This window comes from Diabrotica virgifera, chromosome 4 (genome assembly GCF_917563875.1).
Source record: "Diabrotica virgifera virgifera chromosome 4, PGI_DIABVI_V3a".
NCBI lineage: Eukaryota > Metazoa > Arthropoda > Insecta > Coleoptera > Chrysomelidae > Diabrotica > Diabrotica virgifera.
The window spans coordinates 56,466,141-56,483,020 of NC_065446.1; positions in this window are offsets into that span (position 1 = coordinate 56,466,141).

Below are 16,880 nucleotides of genomic sequence, written 5' to 3' on the forward strand. Positions count from 1 at the left end.
TGTGGTGTTTAAATTCCTAGAAAACTAATAATGAAAAAAATTAATTACTTATTAGGTATATTTTCAGCTAAGGTGACATATTTTTAAAAAGTTTGAATACCATATTCGATATTACTATCGGCGTCTCACCGCAAGAATGTTATGTTATGATTAGAAGACGACTATTCTCATAACACGTACAAATAATTTCAGAGAAGCCGTCTGCTGGGAAAGGATGTACAAAATATTTTATGCTACATAGTAATAATGAGCTGTGAGTACGTGTCAAATGTGTCAAGTGTTCTTTTAATGGATATTTTGATTTGCTATGTATGTTTATGGTATTGTTCGTAATGCGCATAAGTCCAATTTTCAAAATTTGTGTTACAATTTTTCTTGTTTCTCATAGAGTATCTAAGAATATAGCGGAACTAGTATACTCCCTAAAACGACCCTCAGTTCTAACTGCAAAAGTCTCGCAGGCTTAGTCTGGTTCCTGCTCAAGTCTTGCACGGTAAGTCTTGGTCTTGGTCTTGCTAAAATTAGGCGGTCTTGGCCTTGGCATTGCTCTCGCGAAAACGCAAGAACAAGACCAAGACTGCAAGACCAAGACCGATTTTGGGCAACACTACTTGGAACAAATAGTGAAATAGTGAGAAAACCAAACGGCAGAAATAAAGAAACGAACGAAGTTAGCGTGGGCCTCGTTTGGTAAGCTCAACTTCATATTGACGAATAAAAAATACCCTCAATATCTAAAAACGAAACTCCAGGACCAATGTATTCTTCCGGTCCTTACATATGGATGTCAAACATAGACATTCACAAAAGCGAATATGGACAGAATTGCAAAAACACAAAGAGCAATGGAGAGACAAATGATCAACATAAGACTGGTAGATGAAAAAGGAATTCCTGAGGAAGAAATATCACAAAGGTTAAGGATGCTACTCATCAAACAGCTAAACTAAAATGGAAATTCGCCAGTGGATGCACGATAGCTCAGGATAGAGAAACATAGAAGAGCGAAGGGGAGGCCTATGTCCAATATTGGATGTTGCAAGGCTGATAGATAGATAGAATCACTACTATGTCTATTTTTAGTTCTGTTAATTCATGTAGGACTTTATTAAGTTTTTTTGATGTACCCTGAACGTTCTATGTACCAAAAAATCGTGTCCATTTTCGAAGCTTATGTCGTCTTTGTTGTTCCGTCCTATTCCGAGGCGTGTGATTGGGTCTTTTGACATTTTTTTTTAAGTACTGGGGAGTTAGTCCAATGCCTTAACCCCCAACCTGGATTACCAGGGGTGGTTTGGGTTCAGAGTCTTCTTCTCCTAGACGGATTGCGGGATCTGGCGCTAACGGGTTTCGTCCACCCGGTCTGTTGGTCGCGGGTGGTATTTTATTTCTCACCTACCCTCCGGAAAATGCCGGCGAGAGCATTCCCCTATCCGCTACCTGGGGGACGCGCCCTCTAGGGGTTACGTTACAGACTCTCGCGAGAAATATTTTTTTCACACAGTTTTTAAATAATCTTTTAAAACTGATTACAGGAGTGGAAATCGAAACGTCACTTTTTTTAGTTAATAATGTAATTTTAAATCAGTAGCGTACTGATAGATCAGCTGGCCCTGGTTCCAGTAGGAATGCGGCCCCCCTCCCAATAAAAACACACATTGTAGTACATCAAAAGTTTTTAATAAACATTAAAAATATAAATCAACATATAAAAACTCAAGCTATGTAATTTAAAACAGTAAAATAATATTAATTTTAGTTTATTAACAGCGAGCTGAAAATTTGTTAATAGCTTAACGGTGTCTATTCGGACAAACTTTGATATATGGGAACACTCTAACAGGGGAAGTTTTAATTGTGGAACGTGATTTTAATTGTGGAACTTGTCATCCTGACACGTTTATGATTGTGAAAACTAGCAGGTTGTTTTTAAGTTCATTCAATAGCAACCTTTATACAATATATGAAAAAATGTTTGTTCGACAAAAATATGTTTTTAATAGTCCGTAGGCATTTTAATAAGTCCGATTTTTGCATGAGAGTTTAATGAAAGGGTAACAAATCAATTGGAAGTTCTGTCCCACAAAATACATGGGACATTTTCGTAGTCTGACGTTTGAAACCTGTAACCTGTTCCACAATTAAAACTTCCCCTGTTCCAGTGTTCCCATATATCAAAGTTTATCAAACTAGACACCGTTAAGCTATTAACAAATTTTCAGCTTGTATTAATAAACTTTTTCTGGTTCGCGGGATCCAGGCCTATCCAGGTCCAGTCATAATTAAAAACCTGAATATGGAAAACAGCTTTTAAAAAATGAACATGAGATGCAATTTATATCAACAAAATAGATTCTCAAATTGCACATAATATATCATATGTATGGTATATTTATAAATATGTTAATGTAATTACAAACAAAGTTCTAGCAGTAGGGAGATAAACGCTTAAATAAAAAATAGAAAAAGTAAAAGCTTGGATAACGGTGGGGTAGACAATAGTAGACATCTTTAATCAAACAACTAGATTTTCTTAAAAAAAATTAATAAAGCAATGTTCGCCAACACTTAGGGATAGGCGCAAATTTCGGCTCCAATGTATTTTAAATGCATTCATTTTTTTCGAATCCTTAGAAAACTAATAGGTAGTTTTTAAAAATTTAAACGCAGAATGAAAGATTACGTTATTACCGAGGGCCGAAAGTCCCTGAAAACTTCTATAATGTTTATTTTAATAAGTTAAAGGGGTGAAAATGAAAAGAAAAAAATTGAGTGTGATTTTTAATTTTAAATATCTCATTCAAAAGAAACTTTTTATTTATTCTAAGGGACTTTCGGCCCTCGGTAATAAGCTGGCGGTAATAAGATAGCCGGTGGTATCCAATAGACGCCGTACATCGTGTATTGGAGACCACAGCCTTAGATCACGATCTTAGCTCTTAGATATTTCAAACTGAAACTGTACTGATTAAACTTACTAACTGCAATGACTGCTTCCACACATGAAGGGCGAAAGTTGTAATACGTACCTGTAAGTTCGGTTGTCCTCATTTTTGACTATATTTAGAATTTAATTTCAATTATTTTATAAGAATTACCTAAAAGTAGGTAAAAGGTGCTATAAATACGAACAAAAGAAGCATCGAGCGTCTAATTTATTGTCTTGGGAATATTTTTATAGCCCCCCGTATAAAACTTAGATTGAATATCTCAATTTCCAAATTTCTAGAACTTTGTAGTTTACAACAACTATTCATGGATCGTGCTGATATAAACACAAGTGTTTGGGTGAGTAGGTGCAGGCGGTTAATATTTAATTCTAGTCTATTCTTCTAAAACAACATGCTATCAGATAGATACTTTTTCATTTTACAATGCAACAAACGATATAAGAAAACAGAAAGTTAAACAACATACTATCGCAGGGATCAGTTTTGGCCCCCCACTCTATTCAACTTCTTTATATCAGATCTTTCCAAAACTGCTGCAAACAAATTTGTATACACTGATGCTGATGATCTAGTTCTATTCTTTAAACAAGTGTTGAAACCAGGGCTTCGGCTTAAGCAGGTAAAAAGAGTACAGAACCTGACAAAAGCGTTCCATATGTTTCTTAATAAATTTTGTTTTCAAATTCTTTGATAAATAGGTATTATTCGTTTTTATTTATAATTACCTACACAAAAATAACAATTTATTAAGCAAGTACATTTCCTAGTTTGTACTTGTGTAGTTCAAAATGTCCCCATCAAATTAGAAAAAAAAAAGAAACAAAAAGCGTATTAGAGAGGGCCCTGCAGGGTCCTGGTTCCGCGGAACCATGCTCAGTACGGCGCTGTTTTAAATATAGTCAATAATTGTGCCTTAATCCCATGTAAACACAAAATTAAACTTTAAGTTTATCATCATTAAAAGGTAAAAATTTTTTTCTTTTAAGATGTAGGAGTAATGTGATTGCTCATTGTCGAACATCTCACGCGTTTCTTAGTATCACATTGTATTTTTTTTCTAGGATCTAAGTTCTAAGCATACACCTGTGAGATGTATTATAAGGAAAAGGTCGAACAATAACAGCTCCAATTTTGTAAAGAAGACGTCCTTCGCATTCTAAATTTAATCTATAACACTATTTCTAATCAAAACTGCCGGAATATTAGCTAGTTCCAATGCTTTCCCTTGTTTAAGCCGAAGGTCTTATGCGAAACACCATGTAGACAGCGAAGCACGCAATAATTAGGAATGCAGAGTACTACCAGCACCAACACTTCTACTATACAAATTAGAAACTAAAATTTCTATCTGACATACTTATGAAATTCCGAACATAATTTGCAAGGTCCTGTTATGTGAACTCTCTCTTTTTCTCACTGTCTCTCTTTTTAGCGGAACTGACTAGAGATGGGTGTAAATTAATTGCTTATTATGCAACAACCATCGTCAGAGATTAAATAAAAATATATGAAAAATTTTTTTAAGAAACGCTTTTCTTTATTTACCAGTGAATAAAATTGAAAATATTATAAAAAATCAACTAAAAAGCCAAAAATTAAAAAAATTTAAAAAATCTAACACATTCGTTAAAGAAAAGCGTGGCGCGTCTTCATCGAATAAACGATTTTCGCCCCACGCTTTTCTTTAACGAATGTGTTAGATTTTTTCAATTTTTTTTATTTTTTGCTTTCTAGTTGATTTTTTATATTTTTAATTTTAGTCACTCGTACCTAAAGAAAAGCGTTTCTTAATTTTTTTTCATATTGTTTTATTTTTTACTTTTTAGTCTTAAACTTAATTTATTAAAATATGGATAAAACATATATGATGTACAAACATGAAAAGAAGTCGGAATCGGCAAAAAATTTGAAACTTTATTGTTTATTTATGAAGCATAACGTAAACAATTAACGTAAAAAGTGAAATTATGTATAGTTCATATAATTAGCTATACTCTGTAAAAGTTTCTTCATTGTAAAAAACAAGAGAATTTAGCATTTTCCGTTAAAATCGTTTTTTTATTTAAACAATTAATAAACACAGGAAAATTTTTTATTGACTATTCGTGTATTGTTTACGCGAATGCATATGTTTGCAAATTTTTCTTCATTTGCATTGAAGAAAAGGCAGTCAAATTAACATCGAAAGATTTGACCCAAACGATTGAACTAAAGAGAAGCGTTTAATTAATACGCCAAAACGAATTCTAATGTTAATTGTAGCACAAAACGTCTCTACCGATGGTTTTTCTAAGACTTCGATAAAAACACGAATTTTTTGAATTCGAGTTTTGGTTGAAGTTTTGTTTCGTATCGTATTGAAATTTGACACGAATAAGCGCTGATTTTTATATAAACAAATATATGGCCGTTCAAAATTTGAAACTTTATTGATTATTTATGAAGCATAACGTAAACAATTAACGTAAAATGTGAAATTATGTAGGTATAGTTCATATCATTAGCTACAATTCGTAAAAGTTTCAAGTTTATACATTGTAAAAAACAAGATGGAACAGATGGAAAGAATACATTGAGGAACTGTTTAATGATGCAAGGCCCGAGCTTGAAATTAACGAAGTAGTTACAGGACCTGACATAACTATGGACGAAATTGAACAATCAATAAGATTACCAAAGACCAGAAAAGCGACGGGACCAGACGAAATACCGAATGAAATAATAAAGCGCTTCGAAAATTCAGGTAAAAGATCTCTCCTTCATCTTTTTAATAAAGTTTATCAAACTGGCTATATACCAACGGATTGGCTGCTGTCGACTTTTGTGACGATACCTAAAAAAGCAAACGCGAAAAGATGTAGTGACTACCGAACCATTAGCTTGATGAGTCATGTTTTAAAGATATTTCTACGAATTTTGCACTCTAGGATGTACCAAAAAATAGAAGAACAGCTTGGTGATACACAGTTTGGATTCCGCAATAACCTTGGGACCAGAGAAGCACTGTTTAGTATTCAGGTTATGGTACAGAGATGCAGAGATGTCTGACATCCGGTTTATATGTGTTTCATTGACTTTGAGAAGGCCTTTGATCGGGTAAAACATACGGAAATGATTGCTATTCTTCAGAAAGTGGGTATTGATGATAAAGACCTACGCATTATCAAAAATCTTTACTGGCATCAACGTGCAAACATCAGGATTGGCTGGGACACGTCTGAAGAACTTCAAATACGAAGAGGAGTAAGGCAGGGCTGCATTTTGTCCCCACTAATATTTAACATCTATTCTGAGTGTGTTTTCAATAAAGCAGTGGATAATGCTCAATGTGGTATCAAAATGAATGGCGTCAATATTAATAATTTGATAAATGCGGACGACACGGTGTTAATTGCGAGCAATTATGAAGAACTTCAACATCTGATTAATAGGATTACCACAACGTGTGATGAATATGGACTCAAGCTAAACACCGCAAAGACCAAGGTGATGGTTGTCAGTAAGACGCCAATACAACCGGAAGTAGTAACAGCTTATGGTGAACAATTAAAGGCAACTAACAGTATCACCTACCTTGGTTGTAATCTAAATGAGAACTGGGACATGAGCAAAGAAATTAGAATACGTATAGATAAGGCCAGAGCTGCATTCTTTAAGATAAAGAAACTTTTATGTGGAAACAACATTACTTTGAATCTTAAAATTAGATTAGTGAGATGTTATGTGTTCTCTACTCTTTTGTACGGTGTCGAAGGTTGGACTTTAACAGATACTCTTCTCAAGAAATTGGAAGCTTTTGAAATTTGGGTATACCGAAGAATCCTACGAATAAGTTGGGTGGATAGAGTTCGTAACGAAGTTGTTTTGCACCGGATGGGAAAAGTCACAGAAGTCGTCAGAACAGTTAAAAATCGAAAACTTGAATATTTTGGCCATGTTATGCGACACCCAGAGAGTTATAATATACTCCATTTAATAATACAAGGCAAGGTAGACGGAAGAAGAGGGCCAGGTCGAAGAAGAACGTCATGTCTTAAAAACCTGAGAGAATGGTATAACAGATCCTCTGCATCCCTTTTCCGAGCTGCCGTTAACAAAATTGCTATAGCCAATTTGATAGCCAACGTTCGATAATCGAGCACGGCGCATGAAGAAGAAGAAAAAAACAAGAGAATTTAAGCATTTTCCATTTTTAAACAATTAATAAACATAAATTTTTTTTATTGACTATTGGTGTATTGTTCCCGCGAATGCATATGTCTGCAAATTTTCATTCATTTGCATTGAAGAAAAGGCAGTCAAATTAACGTCTAAAGATTTGACGCAAACTATTGAACTAAAAAAAAAGTTTAAAAATAAGTAGTCTTGCAGAAAGTTGAAAATGAATATTTTAATAAATTTTCAGGTAAAAACTTGATTAAATAACTGTTACTCTCTTCTTATGAGTGTTCTTAAACATTGGCGAAGGAAAAATATCTGCCGTCACGGAAGTTAGTATAAAAATTAAAAGTTTAATTTTACTTGTCACTTAATTTGAATAATCCGTTAATATAGGTAATCAATACCATAAAGATAGTGCCTCCCCTATGAATGCATCTAATCAAACACTAACGTTACCACAAGTATTATATCCTTTATTGGATTCTATCAACCTTTCAAACACCACTACTATTTGTACCCATAAAACAGCTCCATGGATGCAGAATCTTTCAATATTCAATAATGATTTATGCACGTTCAATAAAATAGAAACCGCAGAGTCAATCCTCAGAAAATCCTTTCAAAATATCCTCAACTTCACACAGTTTGATGAAATTTTATACACCGATGCGTCCAATAATGAAGATTATTTTGGATATGCTGTGTTCACAATGACTACGACTATAAGCTCTCTGCGACTACCTAGAAGCTGTAGTGTTTACACTGCAGAATAATATGGAATCCTTCAGGCTTTAAAGACTTCACTCCACTCTACTTCAACTGACAGCAAAACAATCGCCATATGTACTGATTCCCTTTCCTCGATTCATTCCGTAATATGTTCTACAGCTCAAAAAATCCACTAGTCCACACAACATCTGTAACCAAGTATATTCTACTAACATAACAGTCACAATGATCTGGACTCCATACCATGTTGGTATATTGGGAAATTTCATTATCTCTCATGTCTTCCATTGCGCATTCTTCCTCTTCAGGGAATTTTTGCGTTTATATAGTTTTTTTGCATTTATATAGTTCTGTAAAGTGTGTTTCCCATGATCCATTGTCAATTTTAACCACTGGTCTGCCTTTTTTGTCACAGCTTATTTTTTGTTTTTGGAACATTGGTTTGCGACTTTTTTCTTTGTATTCATTTCGATGATGTTCTTCTGTGGTTGCTATCCATTGGCTTGTTGCTTGGTTTTTCTGTTTGATTTTGATTTCGCATTCTGTATCGAACAATTATTTCCTTCTTTTTATTTCCCTCTACCCTAGTATCTCTTCAGCTGAATTCAAAATGGATTCTTTTATATTTCTCCATATTAATTTCTTCTGTGTTATTTGCTTCCGTTAGATACTCCTTTAGAGTTGTCTCATATTGTTCTCTTAGTTCCTGTAATCTTAACTTCTGCAGGTTCCATATTTTTTGTTTTGTCTGGTTCCCTCTGTTTTAATTACCTTCATTTTTATTTCTCCTATTATAAGGAAAATGGTCTGAGTCCATGTTTGCTCCTCTATATGATCATGCATTATTGCTTTCCATTTTTTGAATATTAGTATAATATGATCCTTCTGATTGCCATCTGTTGTGACAAGTATCAGCCATGTTACTTATTGTTCTCTTTTGTGCATGTAGTGAAATGAGATATGAAAAGAAAATAAAAGTTAGTTATTCGCCGACTCAGATCTATTATCCTTATGACATCAGAAAACCGTCCACTATGTCACTACAGCAGTAGTCGACTTTACATCAAACACGTGATAATGGACTGCTATCAGTTTGAATCTTCTAGAAGCAAGCGCAATTTAAAAGGAAATCTAAAAGACATTCTTAGTGTTCTAAACAGCTTTGAAGTGTTCTTAAAAGAAAAATATGTGTACCGTTGTAAACTGTACAATAAAACATCACAAGCTAATGAGATGTACTTTATGAGAAGAAGTTGTAGATTGTAAGGAAGAGATAAACCGAAAATGGAGCAAAACAAAGGCATGCTAAACTAATAGAAACAATTTACATTGGAAACTAATAGAAACAATTACGTCCGGATATCGGACGAGAGATAGCCAAAAAAGTTCTTATAGTCGATATCAAAGGAATAAAGGAGAAGAGGGCGTCCAAGAAGAAGCTGGAAAGACGATGTGGATAAAGCTATGAAAGAAAGACAACTAAAAGAAACAAACGTCAAGGCAGAAAACGTTGAAAACTAGGAGCAGGAAAACAAAAGAGACAAAAATGCAGAAAGAGACAAAAAAATTTACATATAAACTTAAGTGCTGCACTTCTAGATAGTATATTTCAAAGTTATTTTAACCCGGCACCTGCCACGTGGCTTTGCAAGGCGTCAACTGCCACGTGGGGTGCTCACAGCACCCCTTAAAAATTGTCTGTGATCTACTTGTTTATAAACAAAATAATGTGTTAAGTAACACAAGAATATAAAAAAAAAACATATTTTATTAACTTATTAGCCACTAATATGTTATAAAAGTTAAAAAATAGAATTAAAAACTGTTATAAGCAAATTAGCAAGTACCAAGCCATAATAAAATAAGTGAAGTAAAATATCTAAAAAAATTAAGATTTAATGAGTATAGAGTCTACATTAATAATTTAAATCAGTGATTTCAATAAAAATGTAAATTTGACCGTTTTATCAAGAATATAAAAAAAATTTAAAACTTTAAGTGCCAGATGAATAAATAAACACCTAAATTTGACTTTAGAGCTACAAGTTCTGAATGACTCTAAATAACCACTTCAAACGCAAAGAGATCTATGCTATATAATATTATAGAAAGATACTATGACGCACAGCACGGTTACCAAACTTAAAATACCAAATATTTGATAAAAATGTGTTATGGGGTGCTGGTAGCACCCCACGTGGCAGGTGCCGGGTCAATCGCAATATATTTAAAATAATATATTTTCATGTTTTATATTCAACCATAGTTGTAAATTTTAACGGGATATTTTCCTTTTAACTTTCTGTAAACATGTTACAAATTTTTCGTTAACGACATCGTTAATTTTTAAGTACCTACTAAAACGTTCGAACCTCTGCAGATAGTTACGACGTCCCATCTCTACATTTTCAAAATGAATGTAATTCAACACTTTCTTCTTTAATCAGTTGCGGTGGCGAAAAATTACATCAAATCTTAATTTCGTAAACGATTGCGTAACTGCCCTATATTACGATGTGTTGTGTTGTTTTGCTCGCACTGTATGTAGGTCCGCATTGTTATAAAAAATATGGGAAATGGGAACATCAACAGACGACTCGTTCACGAAAAGAAAATAATATATTGTGACAGGTGTTACCCTGGTTTTAGATGGGAGTTTTTGAGTAATTTGGGCAATTGTATGCCTTGTTTTTTAAACGGCTCATTTTCCTCTATCTTAAATTTACCATATGAAATTTCACCAACAAACAAAAATAATAATAATATGTACGTATTATATTTTTCATACTAATTTTGTAATACATTGGTAATTTCAAATGTCACCTTTGTCACGTTTTACTTCATTGTTTTTGCTTTCATTTGAGTTATTTGCGTTTTTCCAAGTATGGGTTTTCCGCAGATGACACCGCTATCATCGCAGATAGTCTAGAAGACCTTCAAACACTGTTGAACGCTGTAAATAACGAATGCCCTGAAAATGGCTTAGAAGTCGACGCAAAGAAAACAAAAAAGATGGTGGTCGGAAAAATTAATATCGAAAACTGAGTATTAAAACTAGATAACAAAATCCTGGAAAGGGAGGAGCAGTTTAGTCCAGGTACCGAAGCTTTTCACCTCGCAATTTTTACAGAATGGATCGATTTGCTTTAAAATTTGAGAATAAGTAGTGGATAGTCCAAGAATCGAAATCTATATGATGCCGAAAGGCGCTTTTACTATGAGGTTGCCACCCCATCTCGGGTGTGGAAACTTTTTATTATATTTTGACCGCAAAAGTTGATAAAAACATTCATTCTAAGCTATAACTGTTCTACACAATTTTTTGATAAAATTAATAGTTTTCGATTTAATCGCTATCGAAAGTGTTAGTTTTATATCGAAAAAATCAATGTCTGTCGATAATACTCATTTACGATTCACTCAATTTTTGCCGTAGAAAAAAATTTTTTATACCAAGTTCTTGGCAATTAAATAACCTACAATTTCATGTTTAAACATTTTTTCGTATCTCTGATGCTATTCTTTCTGATGGTATTCTGAAGAAAATGGCATTTTTTACCAAACTACAAAAATTCGTTATTCGCTTTTAACTCCAGTTTTTTTAAAAACTAATCATTCTAAGCCAGTCAAACTTCTAGAATCTATTAATAGTACATAAATAAAGAAGAATGAATAAGGCCAATGACTAAAAACACCTCTAACTTACATTATTATGCTTCCAATTGGATTTTTTTTTAAAACATATATTGATTTTTTAACCGTAACTTTTTTATTTTTTATCTTAGAAAGTTTGGTAAAAAAGAATTTTGTAGGTTTTTACAAGACCTATAAGTCTATTAATATTAAATCTTTTTCAAATCTACAGTCGCAAAAAGAGGTGACTTTGAAAGGGTTGCTAAAGGTGGTTTTTGCAAGTTATAACAAGTTTTAATTGTCAACAGCTCACTCAATTTTTGCAGCAGAAAAAATTTTGGGAAACCACATTCTTGGGAATTAAATTAGCTACAATTTCATATTTAAATATTTTCTCGTATCTCTGATGATAATCTTTCTATTCTGAAGAAAAGGCCATTTTTTTCCAAACTACAAGAAATCGTTATTCGCTTTTAACTCCATTTTTTTAAAACTAATCATTCTAAGCCGGTCAAACTTCTAAAACCTCTTAATAATACATAAATAAAGAAGACAACATAAGGTCAATGACTAATTTTAATTAGGGTGGTGATTAGGAGGTTGCTTCCGATCACTTTTTTGCTGAAAAAAATAGGGACTGACATTCTTTTCATTATAAGTCACTTAATTTTTCAGCTAGAGTCAGCTAAGTCACTTAATTTTTCACAAAATAGTTTGGACAAGTCATCCTCTAAAAATGCATAGTTTTCCCGTTTTTTGACTTTGAAACTACAACATTTAGCATTTAACGAAGAAGAGCTAACATACATATAATAGAATATAATAGAATAGAAATATGCTTTATTGTCATGAAAAATTTAACAATTTTATAGACAAAGCTTACAAGAATCATAAAAATAAGAACAATAACAAATAACAAATACAATTTACTAAAATGATATAAATCGTCTACATAAATAAAAATAATGAAGATAAACAAAAAAAAACAGTAACAACCTATTGCAAAATTTAAAAAAAAAATTTGCAAATTGCATAATCTACCTTAAGAAATTTAATAAGTTAAGTTAAGCTGCTGCATATGACACTCAAATATAGATTAAGATTATACTTATAAATAAGAATACTGTACTTTCTTAGTTATTGGTTAAGAAACTCTGCTGTTGAATAATATGGTCTTTCAGATAAATAGGCTTTAGTCATTTTACGGAACTTGGAGAAAGATGTTGCAGATTTAAGTTGTAGAGGGAGATGGTTGTAAAGTTTTTTCGCAGAATATAATATAGATTTCTTTACTAACTCACTGGACGGGATCGGTAAATAGATGTCAAAGGTAGAATTTCTGGTGGAATAGTCATGTCTAGGTCTTGCTGGAAAGACATGTAGATGTTTACGAATTAAGCAAACAGTTTCTAAAATATATAAAGAAGGTAGTGTTAGAATCCTGTGATCTTTGAAGTAGCTTCTGCAATGTGTTGTTCTTCTGAGGCCAAACAGATATCTTATTGCTCTTTTTTGTAATTTAAAAATAACATCAGATTGGGCAGCCGTACCAGAACCCCAAAAAGGGAGACCATATCGAAGATGTGACTCGAACAAAGAAAAATATGTTATTTTGGAAGAGGCTAAATTCATTTCCTTTGAAACAGATCTTATTGCAAAGCAAGCTGAGGATAGTTTCTTGCTTAACACATCAATATGAAGGGACCATTTCAGATTGCTATCTAAAAAAATACCAAGAAACTTTACAGAATCAACGATACTGATCTGGCTGTTATGAAGAGGTAAGGGTTGAAGAGCTCCTTTATAGGACAATGCTACTGTTTTATCTACATTAAAAGAGAGTAAATTTGAATCGGACCAAGATTTTATTGTAAGTAGATCAGAAGTTATAGTAGCATGAAGAGTTGCGATATTTGAGTTGCTCCAAGTGATACTGGTATCATCAGCAAAAAGAAAAACTTTGCCATCGATTTTTAAGCTAGTGATGTCATTAATAAAGATAAGGAAAAGTAGAGGACCCAATACTGAACCTTGTGGTACCCCACATACAACATTTTTGAGACTAGAGTCTGTATCATTTGCTCTAACCAGTTGTTTCCTATTATCCAAGTAAGATTGAAACCAGTTCGAAGAAATACCTCGAATTCCGTAGAAATCTAGTTTTTTTATCAAAATGTCGTGATTCACACAATCAAAAGCTTTGGCATAATCACAAAAAACAGTGGCAGTGTGCAGATTATTGTTTAATGCTTGATAAACTTCATGTAGTACAGAAAACATGGCATCTGTGGTACATTTATTATTTAAAAAGCCGAACTGATTTTGTGATAAAATATTGTTATCAACGAGAAAGGACATAAGTCGGGCTTTTAATATAATAATAATATTTAATAAAGTATAGCTCGATTACTATTGGTCTTAAAGAAAAATAAAACAAACGGTTTTGTTTATTTCTTTAAAAGCTACATTTTTGTTAAGGAAAGTTATTTTGATTAAACGAAAACTTTTGGAGTTATTAGCAGAAAACTTATTAAAAACATTGATTTTTCCGATATGACTAACACTTTCGATGCCGAATAAATCGAAAACTATTAATTTAATTAAAAAAATGTATAGAACGTTTTTTACTTAGAATGAATGTTTCTACCAACTTTTGCCGTCAAAATATAATACAAAATTTCCACCCCCGAGACGGGGTAGCAACAACCCCCATGGTAAAAGCGCCTTTCGGCATCATATATATTTTGATACTTGGACTATCCACTACTTATTCTCAAATTTTCAAGCAAATCGATCCATTATGTAAAAATTGCGAGGTTCTGTCCTATTTTAAGCTTCATTACTTGGACTACTTTAGATATTTGGGTAGCTGAATTGACTGCAGGGTTGAAACTGACGAGGAAATTTTGACTAGAACTTGCATGAATAAGCTTTATTACGTGGCGTTCTGAATTGTGCACTAGAAGTCTGTCATCGAGCACAAGTCTAAGAGTGTTGAAGTGCTACGTCTGCTCCGTTTTGTTTTATGGATGAGAAACCAGGACAACAAAAATAGAAAGTCTAATAAATTAGAAGGGTTCGAGTTGTGGCGTTAAAGAAGATCTGCAGAAAATGGGAGACAATGAGAAAATGGGAGAGAGACAATGGGAATTAGTGGCACAGCACCGACAAGCATGGAAGGCAATAGTAAACGCGGCAAAGACTCACGAAGAGTTGTAACGCCATTGATGATGATGAGTTGTGGTGTTACGGTTGCATGCTCAGAATCCCGTGGAGAGCATACATATCTAACGAACGTGTGCTAGATTCCATGCACACCAAGCGAAAATTGATCAATATCATCAAAATGAGAAAAGTCTAATACTTCGGTCATATAATGAGAAGACCTAACTATCGCTTACTCCGGTTGATCATTTAGGAGAAAATGGAAGGAAAACGCTGGGTCAGAAGAAAACAACTGCCCTGGCTGCGTATCATTACACAATATCTAATAAGATCGAACTTTCGAGGAATTGTTTCATCTAGCTGTCGAACGGTAAACGTTTCATCAGCTTGTTATGGGAATTTCATTACTTTCATCTTTTTGTTGTTCTTTGTTCTTTCTAATTATGTATTGTTCTTACTAGTTCCGTGTTATATTGTTTAATGTTATTGTAATTTTTTCCCGACTTATTTATTCAATTCTCTATGTTCCGGTGTTCCTTTTTTGTGCACCTTCTTGCTTTCATTAAGTTTATTTTATATTGTGATTATTTGCTGTTTCTTAGTTTCTTTGAATTACATATATTTTTATGCTGGTTTTTGTTAGTTCGAATTTTATTTTCAAGTTTATTTAGTTTCATTTCTTCTAGTTTAAATATCGGTGTGAGTCTTTTCTTCAGATCTTCATCATACTCGTATATTTATGTCCTTATATTGTTTTAATTCTACGAGTGTTGGAATTGGTTATGGGCATATTATTTTTTTTCCTCTCTTGTCCGGTAATAATAGTTACTTTGGCCCTGACAAGTCGATAGTCACTACCAAGTCAAATTTATTCAGAGTCGTTAAGTCAGATCTTGTAAGTTTTTTATTGGACATTCGATCACATTTTTTGTTTTCCCATCCAGGCTCCTCCATGTATATCTTCGAGATTGTGGCTTTTTAAAGAAACTCTTCATACAATACAGATTTTAGCTTCGACGGTAGTTTATCAGAGTCTCCTCTATTTATTATGTTTGCCTAGTCCAAAGTTTCCTGTTTATAATATTGTCGGTGTTTTTTTCACCTATTTTGGCGTTAAAATCGTCCATAATGATGCAGTAGTACGAATTTTCTACTTTTCGTCTCGTTGTTATATTTATCTTCATACAATAGGGAACTTGCACTAAAAATTTTTTTTGCATAAAATTGTTAATTTATGTTTTAAAATGTTATATTCAAAATATTACGTCTTAACAATGAATAGTGTACATACAACATATGGTCAAAGTTCCGCGCCTAAAATTTCCGTTTCAAACAACTTCAAAAGCGAGAGCTGAGGTCTGACGTCACAGGCCACTCGTATCGTTTGTTGCCCGTTCGGTAGGCTATTGCATTTAATGCAGTTTGCCCATAGATAAATAATATAGTTGAAATATCTTGTTTTACTCTGTGACAAAAATGATTTTTTTCTGTGACAGGCAAAATATTAACATTTTATCTCTGTTGACATGTATCAAAAAGTTCTTTTTTATGAAATTACTTTTGTCGTTTCTTGTGTTGAAGAACAAAGAAGAAACAAGTAACTTAAAAATAAACAAAAAACTTTTAATAATAAAAGTAAGAGTAACTAAAATGTATTGGTGCTACTATAGTATGCGGTCTACAGTTGAGTTTCTACTATAGCTTGCGGTCTACCGAGGGATGCGGTGTAAGTATAAGCTGAGATGATAAAGATATTAACTTGTAAAATTACAATAATGATTCTTCTTATTTATGCGTATTATTAACTTTGTAAAGAAGGATTTTGTTGGCTATGTACACGTTCTATCGGTACGTCTGCTAATCACCATAGTCTTTTCTCAGAAGGCTTTGAACACAATAATGAAAGGCTCCAGTAGGTACTAATAAACATTACAATAAAATATAATCTTTATTATAATGCAAATTACACCATAATCTTTTCCAGGATATACGAAATCCTTCGATTAGAGGTAGGTAGATCAAACCCACGTGGTAAACCGTATAATATAATATAATGGTACCAAACTATTGTTATAAACGGTTTAAACATGCTTATTAATAACTCTTACTTATTTGCCTTGACACCTAGCATTTCTCCAATATAATAGCTTTCACTACTTTTTATAAAAGTTGCCACCATGAAGACATCAACGGTAGGTAAGTGAGTCAGATTGACCTTTTGAAAACCCTCGTCCGTCATAT